The following is a 9,662-nucleotide window of genomic DNA, read 5'->3' as shown; positions in this document are numbered from 1 at the left end:
GACTAAAAGACTCGTGCAGAATCAAAATAAGGCAAAAACACACTGGAGAATTTCATAAACTTGTGAGAAAATGAGTAAAAAGAAATTTAAACCAGACTAAAAATATACTTACAGATTGGTTCTTGATCAAGGTAGTAAAAGGATGAAGAACGACGAAGATTGCAGGAAATCTAGGAAGAAACTGTTGGAGGGATTTCTGAGAGGGAAGAAAGTTAAAGGGTTTGTAAGAATCTTTGGAGAGAAGGAAGAACGGAAAATTCAAATGAAAAGGTGGTGAATGTCAGATCTTTTTCTCCTACTTATACGTAGAATTTAGGAACAAATCTTAGCCGCACGATTAAAGTAGGTAGAGATCCAAGGGTTGGGATTGAATAAACCAAACAACGACAAAAGGTTGACAAGACAATTACCACAATACTCGAAACCCAAACAGACACCTATAACAAGCAGAAACGTGTCTCGTACTCGAGTGAGTGGGTGGCTCGTTTTCCCACAACGAAGCCGAAAAGCCCATACTATGCATGTCAGGAGTGATTCATGCACGAGCAGAGACTTGGGGGCAAATGTTGTACCCTAAAAACACGAGCTCAACTATCTTGCTCGAGATACAGTTGGCGTGTAATAAATAAAGGTTGCAAGACTTCATAGATGTTTCAGTTACTCCAAACCAAACGGCTCGGGGTTGTGTCACTGAGATTTGGACAATTCAAGGTCGTGTAGATTGTTGGAGATGCCAATGACAGGGATCGAGGTGTCCAATGTCCAGATCGCCCTCATTAGGCCTGAGCATTATCTAAGCCAAGTCATCCTGTTCCAGTCATAACCAGTTTGAGAATATCATCCAGCTCAAGGTGATTCAAAGATTCGCATATGGAAGAATCCCTATAGACTTGGATGCCCAATATGCGTAATAAATGCACACAGTCATTATATACATTTTTTTATTGATGTAAATGACAATAGGCTTAATTAGGATATTTACGTATTCAATTATTTGGGAAGTTACCCAAATCTGTATGTTACCATTTATAGTATGGTTACCCAATATTGTCCATCACAATTTCCTATAAATATAAGGGGAATTGACAGTAAAAGGGACCGATATCTTGTATACCAAAAAATCTGTTGAAATTGTCATAAACAATCTCTTCAAGAGTTCCCAAGAAAGAATAAGAGCGACTCTTGGACTAGGTGAATTTTAACTACTGAACCACGTTAAAATATTGTGAGTTTACATTTCCAGTTTATTAACAAGTTTAATCTCTCTGATCGGATTTCTGAATCCCCTGTTGGCGAAAAATCGCGTCAACAGTTGGTGTGGTTAAAATAATTTAGCTAGATTATGATAAATAACCTAGTGATCAACCACGAAATATGATTTTCCATATAAGAAAATTATTAGCATGCAAAAAGGTTATTGTCAATAAAAAATGATTTTTCATTCAAGAAATTTGGACAAACATCAAGATATTCTACTATTTGGATTGATGAATACCTTACTTTGTTGATAAAGAGATTATAATTAAGTAATTTCAAATGATGAAATCTTGTCGTAGTATCTTGTAATATAATTAGAATTTAATAATATGATTGTTTTGAATATTATTTAATTTGTTGTTGTGATTCTAACTTGAATTTTAGTTGGCAAAATTTAAAAAACCCACGACGCGACATTTTGTGGTAAAATAAATATTAAGAAAAATAGATATTTATAATTATGTACATATAACATAAAATAATTACAGAAGTCACCTACATAATATTTTTTATAAAAATACCTTGCCATATTATCAAAATGTACTGGATTTCAAAAATAATATACCTGAAATGGAAACATTTTCGAAATCCCAAATTTTCCATTTTTTTGGGTTTTCAAAAGTAACCTTTTGTTTACTAATAATGGTGATAACTTTTTCACAAAAATGTTTATTTTTATAGCATATTATTTCATATACATTTTAGTTATCTCCAAAATTTATTTGTTGAAACTTTTTTATCTTAAAATACTCATTAGTTTTTTTGAGGTTATATTATAGTGTCTTATTATTTAAGACACTTTTATGTTATCTTCAAACTTGTTTTATGAACTAATGAGTTACAATAAAATATAATAAATTACTATATAACTTATCATCAAAAGTTATTTTTAGTATACTATATAGTAACTTTTTAATTTAATGAAAAATTTACATGTAAATAATATTGTTTCTTTTATTAATCAAACAAAAAATAAACTTAGAAGTTAATTTCGTGTTATCAAAAAAAAATCCACATTTTGGTTTTTTATTATGAATGTTTGTTTAACCAAATTAGAAAGCAACTACATAGTTATTTTTTAAATACAACAAAAAAGAAAAGAAACTTTTTGGTTAACCAAATATAAAAGAAACTAAAATGTTATTTTTAATTTGGTCATCTTCTCCGACGACTATGAAAAAATCTATGCTTCTGATTAGTGCTAAAAAATATCATTTTATTAGTTTTAAAGTTTAAAATGAATTAAGTTTTAATTAATATTTTCATGGATTTATTATAATATATTTTATATTTGAAAATATTAATTTTAATTTAATTTGTGTTCAATTTTCAGGAAGTAAAATGTATTTTGACATAAAGAAAAAGAAAGAAGAAAGAAAGAATTATAATTGAAGAAATGATGAAAAAGAGGCATTTTGAAGGTGAACCAGGCCCAAACCGAATCCAAATAGCCCAAGCCCAAAAGTCACTTGCAGCTAACACGTGTCTGCATTAGATTCGTTAAGCCGAGTCGTCTGACACGCCTGACGCCTCCCTGCCACACCACCTGTTAATCCACCTGCCACCTCGCCAGACGTACCTGCCAAAGCCCTGCAAAGACAACATGTGGCCCACATTGTCCCTTCTTTTTCCTGTACATCCTTTTAGCTCGTGACAAGTGTCCACAAATGTCCCACACTTGTCCCATTTTGCTCCAATTTCGCAGTCATTTCTCCACTTCCTAATGAACGAAAATACCAATTTTGGATCAAATGTTCACTATAAATAGGACCCAAAACTAGTGTAAAAAACATTATATTTTGGAGAGAAAATACACTTAGTCATTTTGTTGTTTTTCTTATTTCTAGTTTAGTTTTGCTTGTTTTAGGTGACAAAAATGAGTGAGCTATTTTAGAAATATTGGTGAGGTTAGAGTGTAGATTTTGTACTTCTCATTCTTAAAAGTGACATTGATTCTTTTTAGTGCTTCATCTCCATATCTCATTAACTATTTTGTTTCTCGTCTTTTAATTTTTTTTCTAAAATTATTTAGCATCTTTTATATAAGTCCAGTCATGCTTTTCTTATGTAACTTATATTGTTAATTTATTTGAGTATATTTGTTATATTGTGTGTCTTTTACTGCATTCTGACACTGTAGGTATTTTGCCGCTCTTTGATATATGATATGATATACAATGAAATTAGAAGTAAGATTCAACTTAATATAGATCAATTAATTTGTGCTTTTAACATATATATCTTCCAGTTGCAATTAATGGTGTAGAATTACAACTATGTTTTGACTTAATATCAATGTTAGAATAGGATGTACAACACTACATCTCTACATTGCCATGCTCTTTATCTGATCAATTTCTTCAATCTATTATTTTAATTTCATAAAATTCATCTCTTCAATTCTATCATTTTTTCTATTTTTATCTAATATTTAGTTGTGTTTTTGTTAGAATATATTTTGCATATATTCTATTTTTATTGTATATATCTTTATTTAGTGAGTATATATTTAGTTACCATAGTTTGAGCAATCAGTTGGCTGATTTGTAGCCTAACATTTCTCTTGTAACTTGTATATACTGTTTTGATGTTCAATGCAATGGCACAGAATCGATTTCCTTCATGGTATTAGAGACTCCTACGATCCTCTTCTCCTAACCCTAGCCGCACCTATCTTCTTCTCCATTCTTCTTCTCCTTTCTTCAACTCTTCTACATCAAGTTTCATTCCGCCCTCACCATCACTAATGTTAAATCTCTTATTCCCGTAACGTTAGACAATGAGCACGGCTTGTATCATTCTTGGGCTACCTTGTTTACCAATCTTGCTAGGGTTCATGATCTTTACAATCATTTGGTTCCACCAACGGAGGAGAAGGCTAAGACTGCCTATGAGGCGACTAAGTCGGCTGATCCGACTCTTTGGAAGCGTTTGGATGCCGTTGTCTTACAATGGATTTACGGCACCATTTATAACGACCTTCTTCACGCTATCCTTAAACGCAATGACATGGCAGAGGGGGCGTGGAATCATCTTGAAGCTCTTTTCCAGGACAACAAAGCCTCTAGGGCTACCCATCTCGAGGAGGACTTTACAAACGCTGTTTTTGAGGATTTCAACTCGATCGATAATTATTGTAATCACCTACACTCTCTGGCGGACAGGTTGGCTGATGTTGATGCTCCGGTAACAAATGGTCGACTGGTTTTACGTCTCACTGGATCCTTACTGGAGGCATATGGTGGTACGGTGGACTTTATACAAAATCAAGAGCCTTTGCCCTCCTTTGAGAGTTGTCGTTCGAGGTTGAAAATGGCGGAGCATACTATTAAGGCCCGTCAAGCTCGTAAAACTGGTGGTTCTGGCAGTAGGTCCGGTGGTGCCGCCATGGTTGCCGATGATTCTTCTCTGTCGTCGGACTCCTCTGCAAGCAACAAATGCAACAACAATTATAAAGGGAGGAATAATTCTAAAAACAATGTGAAGAAAAAGGCCCAACAAAATTATAATGAGGTCGGTCCTAGTCAGCCACCACATCAGCAACAACGGTGGTAGCCACGTCAGCAGGCCCCCCGCCACTGTGGCAGACTGGTTTGGGTGGGTGGACTATTCCGCCTTGCCCTTTTCCCGCTTACTCCTGGCAGCCAAGGCCCAATCCAGCGGCCCAACGTCCCTCCTCTCCTGGGTCAGGCTTACTTGGGCCCAAACCTCAAGCTTTCAATGTTGTTGCTCCTCCTGCTCCTAGCTACAGGCCCACCGACATTGAGGCCGCTATGCATGCCCTTTCGTTCTCTCAATCCGATGGGAACTACTACATGGATACCAGTGCTACATCTCACATGACGGCGGATGCAGGTATTCTCTCTTCTTATTTCAATTCAAGCAATAAGTATCATAACATTATTGTTGGTAGTGGTCATTTAATTCCGATCGTTGGTCACGGTCGCACTACATTGCCTCCCCCCTATCCACCATTTACCCTAAACCATGTGTTACATGCTCCCAAGCTCATTAAAAATCTGGTCTCTGTTCATAAATTTACCACTGATAATATGGTTTCTATCTCTTTTGACCCTTTTGGTTTCTCTGTTAATGACTTACAGACGGGGAACATACTTCTGAGATGTGATAGCACTGGGGACTTATATCCACTTTTCTCCAACTCTCAAGCCATTTTTTCCAACAATCATTCTGCTTTTACTGCGTTGCATTCGGATATTTGGCACAACCGTTTAGGTCATCCGGGCGATGCTATACTTAAGTCTCTTCGTAATAAAAAGTTTATTGATTGTAATAAGGCTCGTAAAATTTTTTGTTCTTCTTTTCCTCTTGGGAAGCATTCTAAACTACCTTTTTATGATTCGGTGTCATATACTTTTCTACCATTTGATATTATTCATAGTGATCTTTGGACTTCTCCTATTGTTAGTACTTTCGGCCATTGCTATTATGTTCTGTTTCTTAATGACTATAGCAAATTTTTGTGGACTTTTCCTGTTGCTAAGAAATCTTAAGTCAAACAACTTTTCTTATCTTTTCATGCTTTAGTCAAGACTCAATTTGAACGTAATATTAAAACTTTTCAGTGTGACAATGGAACGGAATACATAAATGGCACTTTTCAGGATTTTTTTGAGCAACATGGCATGCTTTTCCGTCTCTCATGTCCTCATACTTTTCCTCAAAACGGGAAGGCCGAAAGACACATAAAATCCATAAATAATATCATCCGGACTCTTCTCTCTCATGCATCTATGCCTCCCTCTTTTTGGCATCATGCTCTCTCCATGGCTACATATCTCCTCAATATCCTTCCTTCCAAGGTATTGAATTATCAATCACCCGCTCAAATCCTCTATCAAAGTGATCCTGATTATTCGAGTTTGCGTGTTTTTGGTTGCTTATGTTTCCCATTATTTCCCTCTTCTACTATTCATAAATTACAAGAAAGGTCGACTCCTTGTGCTTATTTAGGTCCGACTCCTAATCATCGTGGCTCCAAATGCTATGACATGTCTAGTGGTAAGATCATAATTTGTCGTCATGTTCGTTTTGTTGAAACTGAATTTCCTTTTTCCAAACCACACAAACTACAGCCTTCAAATTATGATTTTTTGAGTGATAATATAAATTCTCAATTATTACATTATATAACTCAAAGTACCACACCACAAAATATGCAGCCTGACTCAAACCCACAGCCTAACTCGTCCTCTCTTTCTCACTCTGGGTCGCAGTCTCACACGGGCCCAGATTCCGCATCTTCTCCTGCTACCCACACTCGGTCTGCTATTCCTTTGGGCCAGATGCAGCAGCGGCCCAATACTCCTCCTTCTCTCTTGGACGGATCTACCTCAGGTAGTCCGATCCACTCCTCTGGCCCATCTTCTCTTCCCCATAGCCCAACATCGTCTATGCGCTCCACACCTTTGACCATTCCTCACACCACTCCAAGGCCTACTAACCCCACATCAATACGCATGACCACTCGTCCTTCGAATGGAATTTTTAAACCCAACCCTAAATACTCTTCCAATTACCACACTTCCACCACTACAGATATATCTCGTGTTCCAAAAAATCCTGTTAGTGCCCTTAGTGACCATAATTGGAAAAGTGCAATGTTGGATGAATTTAATGCTTTAATTGATAATAAGACTTGGGAATTAGTGCATAGGCCACCTAATGTGAATGTAATTCGGTCTATGTGGATTTTTCGTCACAAACATAAATCTGATGGTTCTTTTGAGCGCTATAAGGCTCGTCTTGTCGGTGATGGGAATACTCAGCAGCAGGGTGTTGATTGTGTTGAGACGTTTAGCCCCGTGGTTAAACCTGCCACCATTAGAGCGATTCTCAGCATTGCTCTCTCTAAATCTTGGCCCATTCATCAAATGGATGTCAATAATGCTTTCTTACATGGTCATCTCAATGAAACAGTTTATATGCATCAACCCATGGGTTTTCGTGACAAAAATAATCCAGATCATGTTTGCCTTTTGAAGAAATCTTTGTACGGGTTAAAACAGGCTCCTCGTGCTTGGTACCAAAGATTTGCTTATTTTGTTGCTACCATTGGATTCTCTCACAGTAAGTTAGATCACTCGTTGTTTATCTACAAGAACGGTTCTGATATTGCTTATATTCTGTTATATGTGGATGACATTCAATTTCCTTCAGTTTTGGCTCTCTATGTGGATACGACATAGTTCTTTTACTACTGCGACCGCTTAGGAGTTTATTGGTCGATATCAGCTTCCCATTTATCAAAATGACCACATTGAATAGTAGGTCGCGATGGTACCACATGTGAGCCCAAATGACTAGCAGTGTGGCGAGAATTTTATTTTTAAGTTTTGGAAAAGAGAAATAAAAGAGAAATAGATAGATTTGTAGAAAGAGAAAAAAAAAAATTTGTTTTGTTTTAAGGTATAGATTACGGTATATATGTAAATAATTATTTATAGATTATTTTTATAAATAAAATTCAAATCATGTTAAATGATGTAATTAATCCAAATTGAGGCTCTATGGTGGTAGTGGAGAGATCAAACCTATAATTTAGTATGTATGGTCACATAGTGTAATTCTCCCAATTTGTATTGTTCATTTAAACATAATGAATTTTCTATTCTCTGCCCATAGTTTTTTTTCCAAAAGAATTTCCACATAAAATATACGTGTTCTTTATTTTCTTGTTCATTGTCCATTTATTTATTCTATTGCTATAATGAAAGTTTTATTAAAAAAAAATGATCATGCCCTTTAAACAAAAATCCTGACTACCTCCATGTAAATATATATATATACACATATAATACATGTTTTCTTAGTTTTATTTAAAAAATATATTAATTTATTATTATTAAATTTTTTTATTGCTATATAAATTTTAAATAAATAAACAATGTCATATATAATAAAATAATGACATAAACATCTTAAAAAAAATAAGAAATTTAAATATAAAACATTGTCTATGGTTTTAAAAAATAAATAATGTGATAACTTTTTAAATTACAAACTACATTACTTACCAATATTTAAGGCACAAAATATTCGACCATGATATTATACACACACGACACCTATGTATAATGTATTTATAATATTTATTATTATTTAATTATATGAATATAAGTTAGATTTAGTAACAATAAAAAAGTAATGTGTTTAAAATAAATAAAAATTTGGATTATGTAATAAATATTATTATAAAAATAATATTTTATAATATTTGAATTTATATTAATATACTTATTAAACATCTAATCAGCTGCATTTTTTAAATTAGTTTTAAAAGTATATTTTATTAAATATTTGTAAGATTCTGTTAAAATTAACAAAAAAAAACATTAAACCAAGAATCTATTAGATATACATTTTTTACATATAAAGATATATATAGAGAGTTTTATATATCATCAGTTTTTTTTTTAAATTAGAAATAATTTATTGTATAAAATTTCAAAATTTTACTATTTTACTAATATTATTTGTTTCATTAGAGAAAACTAAATACTCAAACAAACTTGATTTTTTTAGTATTAAAAAATGAAGAAAAAAATATTTGTCAACTATCCATGATGATATGATAATTTTTTTAAGGGCATGATAATATGATAGATTAAATTTTATTTCATTCAGAAATTTTATCTTTGAAAAGTATAATAATAATTTTTTATTAAATATTTTTTAAAATCATTTATGCACCTATCCCGAATTATTATTATTATTATTGTTATTATTATTATTATTATTATTGTATATTTTGCCCTGAATTTAGCAAATGTAGTCTTACTCAGCCATTATGTTATTGATGTTACATTTTGGGGTAGAATTAAATTACATCTATCAAATTTGGGATAAAATATATCAAAGTTATTTTATTTTAGGCAGATTTTATCATTTCGCAAAATTGAAGGGACAAAGAAGCTATATGTTCATGTTTATATCAATTATTCCCTTTACTTACATAATTTCTAGCAAATTTGAGTTTGCCTTCTTTTCTTTTCTTTTTCTCCTACTTAGTTCTAGTAATTGACAGACTTAATTCTATTAGTTAAACAGTATTATTATATTACCAGTTGAAATAAAGTTATGAGCGAATATGATTTTGGAGTAAATAGGTCAAATATATATATATAAAAAAAGAAATTGAAAAATAGAAGCAAAAATGGTGAAAATGTGATTGAAATTTAGATTCATTTCACTTTTTTAATGTTGGTTCTTAAATCTTATTTTCAATTTTGGACACCAAGAAAGAAAGTAGTATAAAACTTGGGAAGTAAAACGAGGAAAAGAATATATGCCAAAGAAGGTTTATAATCAAAGGAAAAGGGAAATAATAGGGCAATTAAAAGGACATAGTAAAGTACATTTTACAATTACACATTTGACAAAGA

This window comes from Humulus lupulus, chromosome 9 (assembly GCF_963169125.1).
Source record: "Humulus lupulus chromosome 9, drHumLupu1.1, whole genome shotgun sequence".
Classification (NCBI taxonomy): domain Eukaryota; kingdom Viridiplantae; phylum Streptophyta; class Magnoliopsida; order Rosales; family Cannabaceae; genus Humulus; species Humulus lupulus.
Note: the sequence above shows the minus strand (reverse complement) of the source record.